At 43.3% G+C, this 18408-nt stretch overlaps 1 protein-coding gene and 1 long non-coding RNA gene across 4 annotated transcripts in view; one reads left to right on the forward strand and one right to left on the reverse strand.

The window, feature by feature from the left end:
- Positions 1-366: 366 nt before the first annotated feature.
- LOC123815192 lies at positions 367-6437 on the reverse strand. Its single transcript, XR_006785037.1, has 3 exons — positions 6086-6437; positions 3111-3290; positions 367-655 (listed from the first exon to the last, which is right to left on the reverse strand). It is a non-coding gene; the product is annotated as an uncharacterized LOC123815192 (long non-coding RNA).
- An 11523-nt stretch (positions 6438-17960) lies between these two features.
- ZNF217 (zinc finger protein 217) overlaps positions 17961-18408 on the forward strand; it is a 38338-nt gene continuing 37890 nt past the window's right edge. For 2 of the 3 annotated variants that reach the window (XM_045833258.1, XM_045833263.1), the window contains exon 1: positions 17961-18025. The gene's annotated coding sequence lies outside the window, so the exon portion shown is untranslated. Of the gene's footprint in view, positions 18026-18070; positions 18187-18408 lie in introns of those variants that run through there. The other variant, XM_045833261.1, reaches the window with a different exon arrangement.

The raw sequence follows: 18408 nt of genomic DNA on the forward strand, positions 1-18408 counted from the left end.
CAATTCCTAGCCCTCCCTGATGTTATAAGGGGGGGCGTTGGTTACAGGAGGTCCCCGTAGGACATGAGGGCGTGGCTAACTGCACGTGCCCTGGGCTGCAAGGGCCGAGTGTGATGCTAAATGAGAATCACAGTATCACGGCTTTGTTTCGCCCTCGCCTCCCAGAAGGGAGGAAGTATGGTGAAACCAAAGTCTTCACGAACATTCTTTTTTTTCTTTTAATGAAACAGTAACAAAGTTGTAAACATTTTTTAAAAAAGATTTTATTTATTTTTAGAGAGGGAAGGGAAGGGGAGGGAGAGAGAGAGAGACAGAGAGAGACATCAATGTGCAATTGCTGGGGGCTGTGGCCTGCAACCCAGGCATGTGCCCTGACTGGGAATCGAACCTACAATGCCTGGTTCGCAGCCCGAGCTCAGTCCACTGAGCTACGCCAGCCAGGGCTTCACGAACATTCTTATAACCAGACATAAAGCATCTGAGACTCTTCCAGGCAGTAGCACCAGTGATGACAACTTGACTGTCTTGCTTAGCTATCAAGTGTCAGTATGAAAGAAACCAAGAACACTTCTGGAAGACAAAGAAGTTGATTCATTCTGTATGCAGAAGCATGGAATGTTTTCTTTCTTTTCTTTTTTCAGAAGTACCCCCAAATCTAGGAAAAGACAAGAATCTAGATGGTTATAAGCATAAAAAATCACTAAAAGTAGACAGCAACGCACGCTTTGCCAATCAATAAGACAAAAATCAATCCATCTGAAAGGTTCATCTCTCGGGAGCAAACTGGGGGTCAGACAAAGGAGGGAGTAAGCAAACAGACCCGTATTTTAGTCTTTCGTCTGTAAGCCTTGAGTAAGTTCCTCACACTCTCTGCTCCTTCCTGCCACAGGGCCTTTGCATACATGATTTCCTCTGCCTAGAAATTTCTTCCTTCTTCCAACTTCTCCCTGCTTATTTCTTCCCACCCTGCCTTTTATTATTATTTTTTTAATCCTCATTGTATCCAAGGACATGTTTATTATTTTCAGAGAGAGGAGAAGGGAGGGAGGAAGGGAGAGGGAGAGAAACATTGCTGTGAGAGAGAAACATTGATCAGTTGCCTCTTGTGCACCCCCAACCAGGGACTGGACCGGCCACCTAGGAATGTGCCCTGACTGGGAATCGAACCTGCAGTCTTCTGACTTATAGGACCACATTCCAACCAACTGAGCTACACAGGCCAGGGCCAACCCTGCCTTTAGTGTAGCTGATTTCTGTTCTCCCTGTGCCTTCTACCTGGGAGCTTTATCCAACTCTGCACCACCTCCAGGTCCCTTGAGTATATACGGTCAAAGCATCGGGGCCAGTGCGGTCCAAAGGTATTTTTGCCTTTGTGGGCTATATCCTCCATAAAAGGATATTAACAATTATGTTTTGCAACTGCACTCACTGGCATTAAAACAAATATAACCCAGGCTGGATATATTATTATATATTCATTATGATGATACTAATGTTTTTGTTCTGTCTTTAAAAGACGTTAAAATGAAAATGTTTTCCTAAGTCCCTAAGAGCATCATGGGCCCCAGGCGCTGTACCTCATTCCCCCCGGAGGAATGCCCAGAGCGCCTGGCCCTCGCACCGCGCTTCTCCCCAGCACGCATTCCAGCTGCAGGTAAATACTCTCTGCATGGAACCCCGCTAAGAACATCTGCACCTAATGCCCCGAGGTGCCACTCAGAAGGTGAGAGGCCGATAGGCTTCTAGGAAGGACTGCCAGTCTGCATTTTCATTCTTGTATTTTTCTTTTTTTTTAATATTTTATTTATTTACTTTTAGAGAGAGAGGAAGAGGGAGGGCGAAAGAGAGGGAGAGAAACATCGATGTGCGAGAGATACATTGATCCATTGGAGGCCTCTTGCAGGTCCCCAACTGGGGGCCTGGCCTGCAACCCAGGCATGTGCCCTGACTGGGAATCAAACTGGCGACCTTTCAGTTCACAGGGCAGCCTTCAATCCACGGAGCCACACCAGTCAGGGCTGCATTTCAAGAATCAAGTATCAGCCCTGGCTGGCGTAGCTCCGTGGATTGAGCATGGGCCTGCAAACCAAAGGGTCACTGGTTCGATTCCCAGTCAGGGTACATGCCTGGGTTGTGGGCCAGGTCCCCAGTTGGGGACACGTGAGGGGCAACCACACATTGATGTTTCTCTCCCTCTCTTTCTCCTTCCCTTCTCCTCTCTCTGAAAAAATAAGTAAATAAAATCTTAAAAAAAAATCAAGCATCATTAATTCTACTACTTACAAATGGTTGAGATCCACTACAATGACCCATTCAATGTCTGCTTACCTGGCTAAAACTTTGACCCCAGTTAGGGCCGTGTTTCTCTGTGCCATTCTGCATTTCCTCACCAACACAGGTTCGGGCACCTAATAGGTGCTCAATACTCTTTCAGTGAACAAGCAGAAGAAAAGAAATGTGGCTGGCCGTGTTTGTGAGGGTCCATTATGGTCATGGTTGCAGGTCAATAACTATATGTTCAAGGAATGAGTACATTATATGTTATACTGACATTATATATTATTGATATAGTATAGCTATTACATTGATATTACATATCAATGTATCCCTGGCTCCTAAAATATTGCCTGGTGGAGTAGGTCTGCCATCGAGATATGTTGCTGAATGGTTGTCCATGGGGGTCAGCTTTTCATATATTTCACTCTGTTACGACTGCATCAGATCACAGATGAGTCATTTCATAAATCTCTTCCGATGTCCATTTGCATCTGAGATTTCTAATGCCCAAGACATAAGACACCCATGGATTTTACACAGGTAAATACGCAGGTGGTACATCCGGCTGCACTTCCGTACCACATCTCCCTTTCCTTAAGACCAGGGTGAGTGCTGGGGCCTTACTAGTCACGGTGACCTGTCTCCTGGCGACCTTGCTTTGGTGCCAGCAGACTTCTCTCTGCAGGTTTTCTTACAAATGAAAACATTGCAGGAATACCAAGGGAAGCGAAGCCTGCATTAGTGGTTTATAAATAGCAGCAGGGTATCAACACGGGTTTCTGAAAGTCAACTAATGAGAATTTCAGGCTTCTGAAGTATACCTAGCAACTTACGTGTCTCATCCGGGAGTCACGGGAAAGATCTGGGAAGCGGCCGGCGTTTTGTTTTCGGTGCCGCTCCCGTGTCTTCCGGCGGCGGGTCGGGCAGCGCCGGGATTGGGGGTGCAGCAGGCGTGGGCCCCAGGTCCAGCGGGGATTAAAAAGCAGTAGGTCCGGCAACGGACGCTTCCCCCTCTGAAAGAAGATGTTTATCAACACTGTTGAAATATTTGCTGTTGCCTACACTGTGTATTTGTAAGTATTTATCTTGCTGGGTTCCTGGGTTTCTTTGTCTTCTGATCTTAAAATTCGGTGCTGTTCTTCGGGTGGTATTGCGTGTGATGGAAATCCATTATTGCACGGAATGCTTCTTGTGGTGTGTAACCCTGTGATTGAGTCTGTTAAAGGTGTGCAAGGCTAGGTAATGGAGTTACTATAATTTGTTGAACAGCTTTGCAATAAAAATATGACTTTTACTTAAAAAAAGGGGGAGGGCCGTGGCCTGGAAGCTCAGATGGGTAGGGTGGTGTCCTGATACACCAAGGCTGTGGGTTTGATACCCGGTCAGGGCACATACAAGAATCAACCAGTGAGTGCATCAATAAGTGGAACAACAAATAAATGGTTCTCTCTCTCTCTCCCTCTCCCTCTCTAAAATCAATTTAATAAAAACTTTTTTAAGGTATGGGTGAATGGAAAACACGACGTTTGTGGTGGAAAGAAGGGTACTTCTCCATGGAGAAGGAACTGACCGTGATCTATTTATGAGATCCACAGGGAGAATTTGTTTGTGCTGAGGGTCATCCAGGTGTGTTTATCAAGCCAGCATTCTGAATCCTTCAGACAAAGACATTTTTAAAAAATGGGCCCTGGCTGGCATAGCTCAGTGGATTGAGCTCGGGCTGCGAACCAAAGCATCACAGGTTCAATTCCCAGTCAGGGCACATGCCTGGGTTGCAGGCCACAGCCCCCAGCAACTGCACATTGATGTTTCTCTCTCTCTCTCTCTTTCTCCCTCCCTTTCCTCTCTAAAAATAAGTAAATAACATCTTTTAAAAAATTAAAAAAAATAAATTCTGATTATTATACTTACGAAGGAAAGTACTGGCATAGGACCGTTTATGCTAATGTTTGGCTTTATCATTATAAATCTATTTTGCTCCATAAGAATTAAAATGTTCACTGAACTCTCTCCTACAATGAAATCATTTCAGCTTTCTCTCTTGGGGTTTACATGGAGTTCACTTTAAGATGCGAGCCTGCCTACACAGAATGGAAAGCTTAATTAAATGATGCTTGTTCCAGCGTTTTCGTGTGTTCTTCAGTCTGGTACAAGTTTTGATGTTAATCAAGGCAGGTTTTAATGACCCGTCTAAGTTCTGCACACTTCAGGGGTATCTCAGAGACCGCTCTTCTTTCTCTTGTTAAAATTGCACCGTGACATCCACATGGCATGCGCTGCATTTAAAAATATGTGTGTGTGTATGAGAACTGGGCCTTTTATTTTTCACTTCCCCCTTTGAAGGAGGAAGAGATAAATCATGAGAACAGAACTGATGTTAGGAATTTGGTTCCAAACAAAAAAGGAGCTTCCCAGGAAACGTAATAAAGTCTATGCAGGTAAAACTGAACTATGTTCTTTCTATTTTATCATGAATGATGATTCGGCCCAGAATGAGGGCACTGAGCAATTGTGAATTAGCCAAGAAAAATGATATTTTCTTCTACTGCTGGTTTAGTTTATTTAGACCTAACCTTGTTTAGTTTCGTAAAAGATGATGTTTCCCATCTTATACATGTTTAATGACTGAAAAAAAGTTCTGTATATTTAAAAATGTACAAGAAAGATTTATACAAGCAGATACACATATTTTAAAGATGTATTTAAAATACAGGGTCTGCCACAAATAATGCTCCTTTTTTATTACAGAATCTTAAGCATGTAATTCTGCAACAACAGTATCACACTCAAGCTCACCCTATGACCTTTTCTGAAATGTTCAAATAAAACTAGAAATTAGTACACCCACACTATTAGCCTACCAACCACACTCAAGCAGGCCTTACTTCGGCCAGATCCTCTATATTAAAGATGAACCCCGGCTGGGTAGCTCAGTTGGTTAGAGTGTCGTCTCAGATGAGCCAAGGTTATAAGTTCGATCCCTGCTCAGGGTACATATGAGAAGCAACCAATGGCTCTGACTGGTGTGACTCAATTGGTTGGGCACCGTCCCACAAAGCGAAAGGTTGCCAGTTCAGTTCCCGGTCAGGGCACGTGCCTGGGTTACATAGGAGAGACAATTAATAGCTGTTTCTCTCTCACATGGAGGTTTCCCTCCCTCTCTCCCTCCCTTCTCCTGTCTCTAAAAATATAGACATAAAACCTTTTTTTTAAAGCGACCAATGAATGTATAAATAGAACAACAAGTCCATATTTCTCTATCTCCCGTCCTCTTGCTCTAAAATTAATAAATAAAAATTTAAAACATAAACTAACATATATTAAAGATGAAACTAAACTCTTGTTTCTGGACATCTGAGTCACTAAAAAAATGCAATGAAGTCAAACACGTTTTCTCAGGCATCATGGCTAGGTCTAATTTGTCGTTGGCTTCGTTGTGTTTATTTTCTCCTTTTCTGTTTGTTTCTAGTTTGTGTGTTGGTTGCTGGTTTAGTGTTTTTTTTTTTTTCTTTTTTGAAGACTGTAACTATGAGCCCTTCATCTAGTGAATAAAACCCTCCAAGTTTTAACCTCTTGTGATTTAAGTTTAAAAGCCTTTAAAATGAACCCGAATAAATCTGTGTGTCCAAAGCTAGAGCACTGCAGCCTTTATTCTTCAACACACGTCACGTTTTCTGTTTGAGCTCACTGTGCCAGGGCCCCCCCACCCTGTTTGCGTTGCAGCGACTGACCACCGAGTTGGCCGGAAGGTTTAAAGGAAACATTAATGAGCACAAGTGAGGTGTTCGCCCAGATCGGAGTCACACACCTTTCTCAGTGGCTTCCTGTCGGTCCCAGCCTCTGTTTCACCGACACTCCTGGCACAGCTGAAGACATTTCTGCCTCTGGGACACAGGTCAGCGAGCTACCTCCACGGAAGGTTTGCGGGCTGCGTTACCACCACCTGAAGGCAGCAAACGATGACTCAGAACTTGGCCACTGAGCAAGCTGCGCCCGACGGGCTAGTTCGCACTTCCGTGCCTCAGTTTACTCCGCTGTACAATGGGATCTGCCTCACGGGGCTGTGGCAGGGATTCCCGGAGCTAATGCATATAAAAAAACCTTAGAAGAATAGCACGCTACAAAAATGTTTGCCATTATCCCGGTGTGATTTGGGGACAAGTCCCCCTCCCCCAATAGCTGCTGCTCCGAAATAAGAGTCCACTCAGCAGGGAGCGATCTGTAACCTTGGGGGGCGGGGGGCGGGGGGCGGGGCAGGGAAGTCGTTTACTTAAAGAACCATGTTTTCTTTTACATATTCTGAAAATGGGATCCTTCACCGGAGGCAGCTCTTCTGCCCGGTAAAAGTGCCTGTAAGGGAGAGAGAAAATGCTGACTTCTCCCAGCCTGCAGCAGGGGGAGGAGGGACTTTTAGGGCCAAAGGGACTTTTAGCTGAGTAATAAAGCAGTAGTCCTCCCTCCCGCGGCCCTGATTGTAAACTCCGTAACAGAACGTTCAAGGTCTCCTAGGTATTTTACAAAAATCACTGGAGGAAGGCGGCACCAGAATCATCCATTTTTAACCAGTGCTTACGGGGCATATTCTAAGCCAGCCGTCAACATCAGCTTAATGGTTTGTCATGGAAACTCGGGGATATTTTTCTATTGGCCTTAGTGATAACCACCCCTTGTGTGGAATACCCCAAAATAAGGGGGTTTTAAAAAATAATGTTTGTCCTAAATGACAGAAAAAAAAAATCATTGTAAAAAAATGTGAAAAATATACACACACAAAGAGGAAATTAAAACAATCACTGAGGATTGTTAGGAACACCTCGGTGGATGAGAAAGGGTTTTTGAAAAAGTCCCTCATTAGGTGATGCAGAATCTGGGATTTTTAAAGAAAAAAAAACAAAACGTTGGGATACAATAATACCAAAACAAATTCAAGGAGAGAAAGAGGAAGTCATTTTACACAACTGCTAGAATCTAGACAACTTCCTTCTCAAATAGGTGAAAAAGGACGAGGAACTTCAAGGTAGGAAGTAGAAACAAGACTTGAATGTTCCTTGGGAATTCTAGGAGCCCAAAAGCACCGCCTGAGCCACCGGCCCAGGAGCCACGAAGTCGGGGTGTATAGGGACATTCACACCCAGGTTACAAGGGACAGGGCGAGGGTGGGGTAGGGTAAGGGGATCTCTGCCAGGAGTCCGGGACTGAAGTTTGGGCTCTGCCATTGATTAACTTGGTGACCTTGCAAAGGTGACCGTCTCTCCCAGGTCCACTCTTACCTTGCAGAGTGCTATTAAGATATTGTATCTGTAAAATCCTTTTAATAGACCAATGTAAACATTAGGCCTTACGTGAAGGAGGCACAATTCCAGGCTTTTCTGGATTGCCCAGATCCAACCCTTTGTTTTCTTGTCTGTATTATTTATCTACGTGGATTTGCAGTTGCTTGTAAAGGTGAAATAAGCTGCTTCCTTTGGGCCTATTCAGAAACTTGGTTGGTTTTGCCTAGTGAATTTCTCCCAAGTTACATGTGATCAACAGGTGCCCGGAAATATTCGTCCTCAGCAAGAAAGAGACAGGGGACGCTGTCCCGAGGTTAAAGCCACCTTACTGACAGGTTTTTTGTTTTGTTTTGTTTTCAGTTTTAGTTTACACTCAATATTCACCTCACTCACAGTTTATTCCTGACACAACATGTGACTGTCTTTGAACAAGGATGGACCTGTCCTCTTGATAAAGACTTAAGTACCCTTGACAAATGGATCCAGAAGTTGGTGTTTCCTCCCCAAACACAGCCTCATCTGTACCCCATCTCTGGCCAAATTCTGTAGAGCTCTGGCCATAAATACGTAACATCTCCTAAAAACACGGGCCTGCCTATCTGGGAGCCCACGCCCATTTGCTGTCCCACATTGAAACCTGGAGGCGGGCCAAGGGTATGGACAAATAATGGCTGTTCCAGAGCTAGTTAATCATAGCCCCCGCTCCCGCCCCCCCCCCGGGGGGGACAGAGGCCCCTCCCTTCAGGACCCAAGCTGGTAGTGGAGACGCATCTGAGCCTGTCATCCTGATGGGACAGTCACCCTTGAGGGCATCAGGAGTCTTTGTTCAATTACTCCAGCTACTGATTGACTTTTTTTTCTAAATTTATTGATTATTGAGAGAAAGAGGGAGAGGGAGAGAGGCACCGATCTGTTGTTCCATTTATTTATGCATTCATTGTTTGTTTCTAGTATGTGCCCTGACCGGGGATCCGACCTCAACCGTGGCCCAGCAGGACACCGCTCTAACTCACTGAGCCACCCGGCCAGGGCTGGTTGGCTTTTCTGAGCCTGCTTTTGGCGTAGGTAGGAAAGGAGGAGGCAAAAAAAAAAAAAATGGTGTAAGCAAGTTTCGAAATCTTAGACCATTTCATGAATGACTCAGTGTTTCCTTCTGGAAAAGTGCGATAATTGGCTTTCATTAATAACTTAGCTGGGGAGAAGGTTCTAAATATGGAGGATTCTGTGTACTCTCCGAATCCAGCCATCCTCCGATCTTGGTTTTTATAGCTTCCCCAGAAGGAATTCCATTCAGTTGATAACACGGGCTTGCTGAAAAATAACAAAATAACCTGTGACATACTTCCTCCTTCAGGCTTCCTGTTCTTTCTGAGAAAAGCGTTGAGGTTGTCTTTCTCTCTCTTTCCTTTTCTTTTTCTATTTAAAAATATTCAAAATATAAAGCCTCAAATCAATATAACCTTAAACTTACACAATGTTATGAGTCCATTATCTCTCTCTAAAGCTGGATAAAATATTCAAAATATGTCCAAAGCTATTACTCTTCTTCAAGAGACTAGAAAAGAATAATGTGTCATTTATCTCTTTATAGAATGAGAATGTCATAGTGCATTCCTTCAGTGTGTGAAATGTATAACTAAGTATGTTTCAAATATTATTTTTAATTTGGGTGCATTTCAAGTTTAGAATTAAAAGAAAAAACAAACAAAGACATTAAACCTCTGTGTCTTTCTGTCTCTCTCTGCACATAAACAGTCCGAGTTCTGATACAGAAGACATCCATTCTTCCGGCATTACTGATGTTGAATCCAGCTCAGAGCTATAAACCCAGAAGATGTCTCAAATGACTCATTACTGGAATAAATGTTGCTAATGTTAAAGGTATGCAAATAGAGCTTAAACGGGTGAAGGAAGACTCTGCAATTCAATAAATAAAGTTGAGAATGTTACTGTGGTTACCGTGGACTCTATTTGCATACAGGCTTATCTTGTTTTTAAAGCAGGAGGGGGAAAAAAAAAAGAGGAGGAAGAGAAAAATCCCAACTTTCACCGCCTGTTCTCAAAATACAACCTCTTTTAAAAAAGGCCCAACAGTTCAAGACACGTTAACCCGCAAAAGGCGCTTTGTGCAGAAGAGTCCAAAACACGTTCCACATTTTCTAGTGTGTAGAGTGCAAACACGGGACTGGCTTTAGGTCATCTTCCTGAGCAAATTGCACAATCAGGCTTTTTGTCACTCAAGTCTGGTGTGTTAGGTCAGGGCTGAATCTGTCACTACTCAGGTTTCAGGAGTGGACCTGCCTGGGTTTTTGGGCTGATCGCTAGTGGGTCCTTGGCTCACCTCCCAAGTCAGACTCAGAGCCAGACGGAAACAGAATGAGAGAGAGAGAGAGAGAGAGAGGGAGGGAGAGAGAGAACCCCATAGTAGATCCTGCTGCTATTTATCCAATTACAGATCTTCCAACGCTGAATCCAGTGAATGAAAGAAAGCCAGGGTGCCTCGTCATTTGGGAAGGAAGGCGCACACTGTACATCTTATTTATGTCTGCGTAAGCATATATTTATCCACCTTGGGCTCCGGAGGAAAATGTGCTTCAGTGCGATTGCTCATCCATGTAAGGTGGAAATCGTTCAAGGAAATAAGATGAGCAAAGTCCATCCTGACTCAGGAAGAGAATGGATTTGAATAAATGCTTCAGAAAAATGTCTAAATTAGTCACACCCTCGTAGGTAGGACGGGGCGGGGGGGTGGGGCGGGGGCGAAGCTCACCAGGGGCGGGGGCTCCGCAGAAGCCCCCCCCCTTCCCCGCCCCCCCCCCCCGCGGGGCACTCACAATGCAGCGTCTCCACCGCCGCCCCTCCCGTTCAGTTCGGTGAAGACCCGGGCGGGAAGAGTCTAGAGAAGCCGGGAAGGACCCTTGGACTACAAGCCATGCGAACGCTGTAGAAAGATTCATTTCGTGAAGACCTTTAGGTGTTTTTCTTTTCCATGGGTATTTAATCTAGCTTTGGGGACCGTGGCCAAGGCTTTTCTGACTGTCCTACTCGTGGACAAAATGGAGCAGGTTTTCGGTTTGGAGTTCCTGTGCACCCCCGCCCCCATCCCCCACCCCCAAATAAAGTTGGATTCTGAAACGGAAAGTGAGACAAGGGAGGAGTGATAAGAACCTTATGCACTAACAAAAGGAGGTGGTATGGTTCTTATTTCATGAGCTTGGTCCCTTAAGATTTTAGTACAGACACGTGCATTACTGTACTTAAAAAAAATAAAAAAAAAAAAACCACCGTACACATGTCTATTAACTTCTTTTTAAAAGAAGTTAATACCTGCTTCCGATACCCAATTCAAGAGGTACAAAGGGGACACAGCAAAAGTCAGTCCCCTCCCACTGTGGTTCCCAGCCTCCCAGGTCCTCTCCCTAGAGGTCACCACTGTGACCAGAGAGATTTTATTTTATTTTTTAAAGAAGATAATTACCCTGTCAATGTGTTTCTCCTTTACAATGTAAATACACTTTTGTTGTCCTTATTTCTGGATAATTCCCTCTGAAATACCATAAGGTACAGAGGGATTAAAAAAAAAAAAAGAGTTTTGGTGGCCTGACACCAGATTTATTGTTAGGCTTTTAATTCAACTGTCAGTGAAAACTGTTTCTTTTTCTGTTTGACTTTGCACAGATACTCTGCCCCATCCTGCTCCCCCAATGGGAGTTACAGGAGGGGGTGAGGGGCAGTCAGGAGTTAGCCCAGCATCTGTATTTTCTAAAATTTTACAAGAGAAGGAAAACAAGACGTGACTGAAGACGCTAACATTTTTAATGCTTGAGCAACACCATCGTTTTCCTGATTAAAATATCAGGGGGAAAAGAGCAAGAGACTCCCAAGTACTAAGCCATCTTTCAAGAGCTGCAAGCGAGTGCCGACAAAGCAGCTGTGGTTGCTGCCGAGTGTTATCATAAACATAAAACAGTATTTATGATCAGAAAGCCTACTGTTGCCCTGGCTGGCGTAGCTCAGTGGATTGAGTGTGGGCTGTGAACCAAAGCATCGCAGGCTCGATTCCCAGTCAGGGCACATGCCTGGGTTGCAGGCCACAGCCCCCAGCAACCGCACATTGATGTTTCTCTCCCTCTCTCTCTTTCTCACTCCCTTCCCTCTCTAAAACTAAATAAATAAATAAAATCTTTAAAAAATATTTTAAAACAAAGAAAGCCTACTGTTTATTGTACTAAGTTTGAAACCTGCAGAAATCGCCCGTAAACCCGACATACAACACCCAGACACCACCACAAAAGCTAGAAGGACGCTCTCATTGGATCTTCGCACTCACCGTATGTAAGTACAAGCATTCCCAGAGTTTGCAATGGCCTCAGAAAAGACCAGAGGTACATAGGCCCAGCACCAATATTCTTCTATCCCATTGTGCAGCTGTCCCAAATAATTTGGAGTCACCTGCTGGGGCCTCTATTGTCTTCTATTTACATTTGTCCGACACACATTTAAACATAGTTTCACTGGTATCTACGAAATGTCCACGCCTATCCCCATAGTTTGGAAGATGGTATATATATATTTTTTAACGTTATTCAGGACATTCTGTATCAGTTCAATAAATATAAATCAAGTTTGAATATTGAGGATCTGATTGGCCTTTTTAAAAAAAGATTCTATTTTTTAAAAGATTTTACTTATTTATTTTTAGAGGGGGGGAGGGAGGGAGAAAGAGAACATCAATGTGTGGTTGCTTCTCACACACCCTGCACTGGGGACCTGGCCCACAACCCAGGCATGCGCCCTGACTGGGAGTCGAACCAGAGGTCCTTTGGTTTGCAGACCGGCTCTCAGTCCACTGAGCCACACCAGCCAGGCCTGAGTTAGCCTTTTTTAATGGGTACATTTGGGTATGTTTTGACACCTACGAAAAGCCTGGGAACAGACCCCAGAGACTGTATCAATATTCCATCAACTCCCCTGGCAGTAGCTTTTTGGCTTGATCGACATAATGATTCATTGACGCTTGTAATGTTATTTTTCAGTTGTGTGCCTGTGGCACTTAAAGTAAAAAGGACAAAAATAAGTTTGAGGGGGGAAAGGCCCATTTTAATTGCTTTCAAATGTTCCAATAAAACTCAAACCCATACACTCTTGCTCAAGAATTTCCTTGCCAGATTATTGCATAGTTGCTTGCCAGATCTCTCTAGCTTTCTCCCATTTTCTCATTCTTAGGAACTGCAGGCAATATTAATGTACATAAATATGTTCAAAGGGCGTTTAAACATTCAAATGTCATAGGAAAGAAGTTTTAAAAATCAGATCTCCACGCTTAAAAACAACTAAACGTTTATGAGTCAGAAAATAGCAAAATAATCTTAAACTCCGAAGAAGAAAGTTAGGTTTTTTGTTGTTGTTGTTTTTTTTTTTTTGCATTCATGGTTAAATAACCATTTTGTTATCTTCAACTGTTGTTCCGACTGAGAACATCCCGGTAAACGGCCAGTCTCTGTGACTAAGGAAATATTCCAACTTACGATCCACCGATAGGAGAAGAACTATCAGCAAGGCCAGGAGGCCCCGTAGGTCACTATCAAACAGCCAGTGGCACTGGCACGGGCCCAGCTAGATGGTGATGGAGCAGTGGTTGTGCCCAAACCGTGACAAGTGTAAAAGATTATTTCAGTCCATTGAACGACAGCAGGTGGGCACCGTGCCGCAGAAGAGAACAGAATGCGCTGTGGGTGGTGGGTGTCCTGTGTTCAAAACAGAGGCTTCGAAATTATTCCAGGGTGAAATTCCAGAGTTTCCTTGATAGGATCTGCAGTGTTGCTTGAAAATTATGAAAGAGGTAACATTTTTAATAACTTGGAAAAGCGAAGTGCAGAAATTTTGTTTTCTGATACATATACAGAAATGGAAGGAAATGATACTTTAGAGTGAATTCAAATATTTTTTTTTTTTGCCCTGGCTGGTGTGAGTCAGTGGACTGAGTGCCCGCTTACAAACCAAAGGCTCACCAGTTCGATTCCCAGTCACGGTACATGCCTGGATTGCGGGCCATGTCTCCAGTGGGGGGGCGTGAGGGGCAACCATATGATACTTCTCTCTCTCTCTTTTTCCCTCCCTTCCACTCTGTCTAAAAATAAATAAGTAAAATCTCTAAAAAAATAAACACCCCAAATATCATCTTTTTGTCACAAGCAAAAGTCTCTTAGATATGAATGCTACCCCCAAATATTCATAAGAACAATTTTACTTCAACCTTGATTTCTTTGACTGAAAGAAAGCTCAGCTTCTTGGGTTCAGGACCATACCTCACAGTACACCGTCTTTATATTATTTTCAAGAAAAAAAAATCTATGACATGGGTAAGTCTCTAGAAAGACAATGTGAAGGTCACAGGGCACTCTTCAGGTGCCCACATAGTATCTTCTGACCCAGGGACAGAGCAGGGAAACCGATTCAGGGGTAGACTCAAATCATTGCTCCTACGTGACTCAGGAACACGAGAAGGCCAAGGTCTATTTAATTTTTTAAGCTGTGCCGTTGGCTCCGGACTCAGCTCGATACACTTGTTATTTAAAGTCAATGAATTTTTCAGAGAAAGACAATGACCATAACGTGGAATCTAATGAACACACTGAACAAACAAGCAAAATAGAGACAGATTGTAGGTAGAGAGCAGGCAGACAGCTCTGGGGGAGGGGGTGGGTGGGGACGTTGGGAGGGTGGAATGATGGAACAAAAGAAAAAATGAAGAACTCACCGATGGGTGTGGTGACTGCAGGAGGTGGGTGGGGGGGTGGAAGAGAGGGTGTGAAGGGGATAAATGGTATATGTATTTGGTAAAAAAAGAAATAAAAGAAGCCATGGTAAAAAAAATAGTAAATGAATTTTCAGCTATATCTTTCATCATAATTGTCATTTAGTGTTAGAAGTAATTCATAGCCCTGGCTGGGTAGCTCAGTTGGTTAGAGGATCGTTCTGACACATTAAGGCCGGGGGTCAAGACATATGTAAGAATCAACCAATGAGTGCATAAATAAGTGGAATAACAAACTGATGTTTTTTTCCTCTCTCCTTTCCTTTCTCTCTAAAATCAATAGATTTAAAAAAAAACAGCTGCTTTTTCTTTTCTAAATTTTATTTATGTATTTTTAGAGAGGGAAGGGAGGGAGATAGAGAGAGAGAAACATCAATGTGCAGTTGCTGGGGGCCATGGCCTGCAACGCAGGGATGTGCCCTGACTGGGAATCGAACCTGCGATGCCTTGGTTCGCAGCCCGCACTCAATCCACTGAGCTACGCCAGCCAGGCATATTTTTCTTTTTTTTAAAGAGGTAATTCATTACTCTGGAGGATCAGAAGGGAGGGGCTTTCATTCTTAGGAAATCCAATCAAGGGGTGGTCAGCCCCACTAAACAGCTTCAGGCCTTCTCAAATGCCAGGAGATGTGGTCAGAAGAAACAAAACTCCTAAGTAGACCTTCTTTGCTCCTTCCCAGACACCTAAGGGGTCAGGTTTGCCAGTAAGGCGAACGTGCCGGCTTCTGCTGCACTTTAAGATTGTACGCTTTTCAGCCCTGGCTGGCATAGTTCAGTGGATTGAGCTCGGGCTGCGAACCAAAGTGTCGCAGGTTCGATTCCCAGTCAGGGCACATACCTGGGTTGCGGGCCACGACCCCCAGCGGCCACACATTGGTGTTTCTCTCTCTCTCTCTCCCTCCCTTCCCTCTTGAAAGGTGAATGGGTAAAATCTTAAAAAAAATAAAATAAAAAAAAGACTGTACACTTTTCTTATCTAACTTCTGGTTTACCGTTGAAGTACTTAATTAAAAACCAAATATAAACCGATTTAGTGGGCAAAGCGGAGCAGAATTCTTCGAAAAGACATAGTTTCAGGAAGAAAAAAAACTAAAAGGAAAAAACGGAATAATCCATGGTAGCACAAACTGAGGACCCCTCCAAGTGGGGAAAAAATGTTTTCCAGAGTTTTTTTAAAAGTGTCTGCCAAATCCGCCCATCACCTGCTGGGCGGTATTCACATTTCTCCCCCCGCCCCCCCTGCCCCCTGTGCCCATGAGTTTTTCCTCTTTTTTTTCTTGGTTTGCTCAATCCCTATTTCACATTTCTTTAAAACCTCAGAGTTCAAACTAAACAATTGTGAATAAGGGTTACATCCAGTATTCACATGGAAAATGTCTCCTGAGAGTTTGACATTCCAGTTAAGGTTGCAATCTTGTCAAAGACGATCAAAGATATCACGCTGGAAAATTGTAATCTTGTCTGGAAATCTTCCTCACGCTCCTGCATCCTGTCTGAGTTCTGCCGGAGCACTTTAGTACAAACCAGGAACTTAATTTAAGTAATTCTTACTAAAAAAGAAACTTCTGGCCCAGCACAGTTACTTTGAATCTTTTGACTGTCAATAATGAAGAGAAGAACTGTTGTGTTTTCCAGTGGGTGAAGCATTCCTCTATCCCTCTCCCAACGGTGATCTCATACACAGGGCGCCCATGAAGTCCAGCAACAAGAACATGCAGAAGGTCATCACGACATCTGCAATCTGCAGACATTAGACTACCGTGGGTGGCACAGGGGGTGCCAGAATGAAACAGGACAAAACAAAACCCAAGGAAAGTGGTTGCACAAAATCAAGTCAATGGAAGAGCACCATGCAGATTTCCAGCCTTCACAGAAATCCTCTGTGTGAACCCGTGGGGCGTTTTGGGCCAACTGAGTAGCTGGATGAAATGGGAAACTCCGCCGCAGGAAGTGCTGCTGCTGCTAATTAAGGAATGTGGAACCCTTCCTTCTGAGTCAGCTGGGCGGTATGTGGGACTCTGTGCTGCTTGCATGATGATTGCATGAAACTTGATAAAGAAAACCAGAGTATCTTGCTACTTAACATTTAGGAGGCAAGAGGTGGGGTGTGTGTGTGTGTGTGTGTGTGTGTGTGTGTGTGTGTTTAAATGGTTCCTAATCTTTAAAATGGCTCCTTGCAGCTGGCCTTTTTTTTATCAGCTGATTGTATTTACAGCATCATCTCCTGGGATGGCTTGGTGCTATCCCATAGACAGGATATGGACCATTTACGAGTTCACGTTTTCGGGTGCACCGCCTTATCGTGGCGTTCTGAGGTTTTGCTACTATTACACAGCAATAAAAACATCTCTTGGGGACTGTCAGGTCTTACTTAGTTCTAATTTCTTTTTGGAAAAATCAATGTTATTTTTTTTAATTTCAAATGTATTGTAGGCATATTATAGAAAATAATTCAAGGAAAACAGGAGATAGGAAAAGGTGGTGTAACTCTCATGATCAGAAAACTAGTTTAAAAAATTTTATGTGTGGCCACCAGCCATATATGGTTAATTTAAAAAATATATAAAAATTTTGAAATGTACATAAAGCAGAGAGAATAATAAAATGAACTGTTTATCACAGCACCCAGTTTTGCAGTTTCAAGGTGTTAGGCTCATTTGCTTTGGTTCTTCCTTTTTTAAATTTGCTAACATATTACAGATTCCAAGGTATCATGTCAATTCTCCTAGATGCTTTAGTATATGTCTCTAAAATATACATATACATTTTTTCTAGTAGCTCATAACACCATTAGCACAGCTAATGAATTAACAATGAGTCCTCAGTATCACATAAGACACTGTCCATACTAAAATTTCCCTGATAAGAAAAGCAATTTAAAATTTTTATGTATTCCTATAGCCTTCCTTTTTGCTTACTAATATGAAAATTTATAGTTTGTTAAAAAATATGATTTTGCATTTTGACTTTTTTTTTCAGTTTTGCTATTATAACTATATCCCCACAGCATATTTTTCAAAACTTTACAGTTTGACATGGCTGTGTGCAAGAGAGGGGGGTGGTGTGTAGCTTGGGTGATTAATCATTCCTCTATTTGTCTGTTTCTCCGTCTATCCGGAGAGCGTTTGTGTGTTTTTCTTCCTCTCATAGTAAACTTGTTGCCATGAATATCTTTGTTCATAACACCTTCTCCTAGATTAGGGCTATTTCCTTAGGATTCATTCCAGGATTCTTATTGCTGCACCCAAATGTATGAACATGGCAAGGCCCTTGACTTGTCTCCCTGAGTTGTTTACAAAGGGACTGTACCAATTTGCACTTCCACTTACAAAGGATGAGAGAGCCTCTCCTAAAGTGTTTCAAGGCTGTGCTTTTCAGAGCTCTTATAAAATCATTGGCTAGGGCTGGCTTGTGTTTGTCTTATAGTCATAGCCATCTCCAAATAAATAAATACACATTTCTATAGCTCTGAAAACGTGGCATGCGCAGACTGCCAAACAACCACTAACTAACTTTGATTAGAAGAGAAACCGGTCTATTTGAAAATGTGGTAATGAGATAGTTTCCACCCCCCGGGAAGCCCAGTCCTGGAGGGGGGAGGGGAGCCTGCGTTGCTTCTAGCCTCTCTTCCCATCCTGAAGAAGGTAGAAATGAACAGGTCAGCGTTCTCTCCGTTTACTTTCCTATTTTTTTTTTTTAAAGCGGGGTATGGTATTTGTGTCCATGTGGCTGAGTTGAGGATGCAGAAATACGGGTTGAAAACTAGCAGAAAACTTCTGGTGGCGGGCGTTTCCTGTAAACGCAGCCCCATCGTACCGGGTAAGAGAGGATTAAGGCAGAGAGCCATTTTAGCTTCGAGTCCAAATTCTACTTTGTTTCCTTGGGGACACGTTGTTCTTAGTTGTTGACTTCCAATGAAATTGCCTCAGAAACTGTTTATTTCGGTGCATAGCTTTCTTATTTTCTGTAAGGAATAGAGCATATCAGTTACAAATCCTTGCAGAAAATTCAGTTGTGTTGGCTTGGAGAAATTTATGTGAC

This window comes from Phyllostomus hastatus, unplaced genomic scaffold, assembly GCF_019186645.2.
Source record: "Phyllostomus hastatus isolate PE091 unplaced genomic scaffold, TTU_PhHast_1.1 phas_contig_17, whole genome shotgun sequence".
NCBI lineage: Eukaryota > Metazoa > Chordata > Mammalia > Chiroptera > Phyllostomidae > Phyllostomus > Phyllostomus hastatus.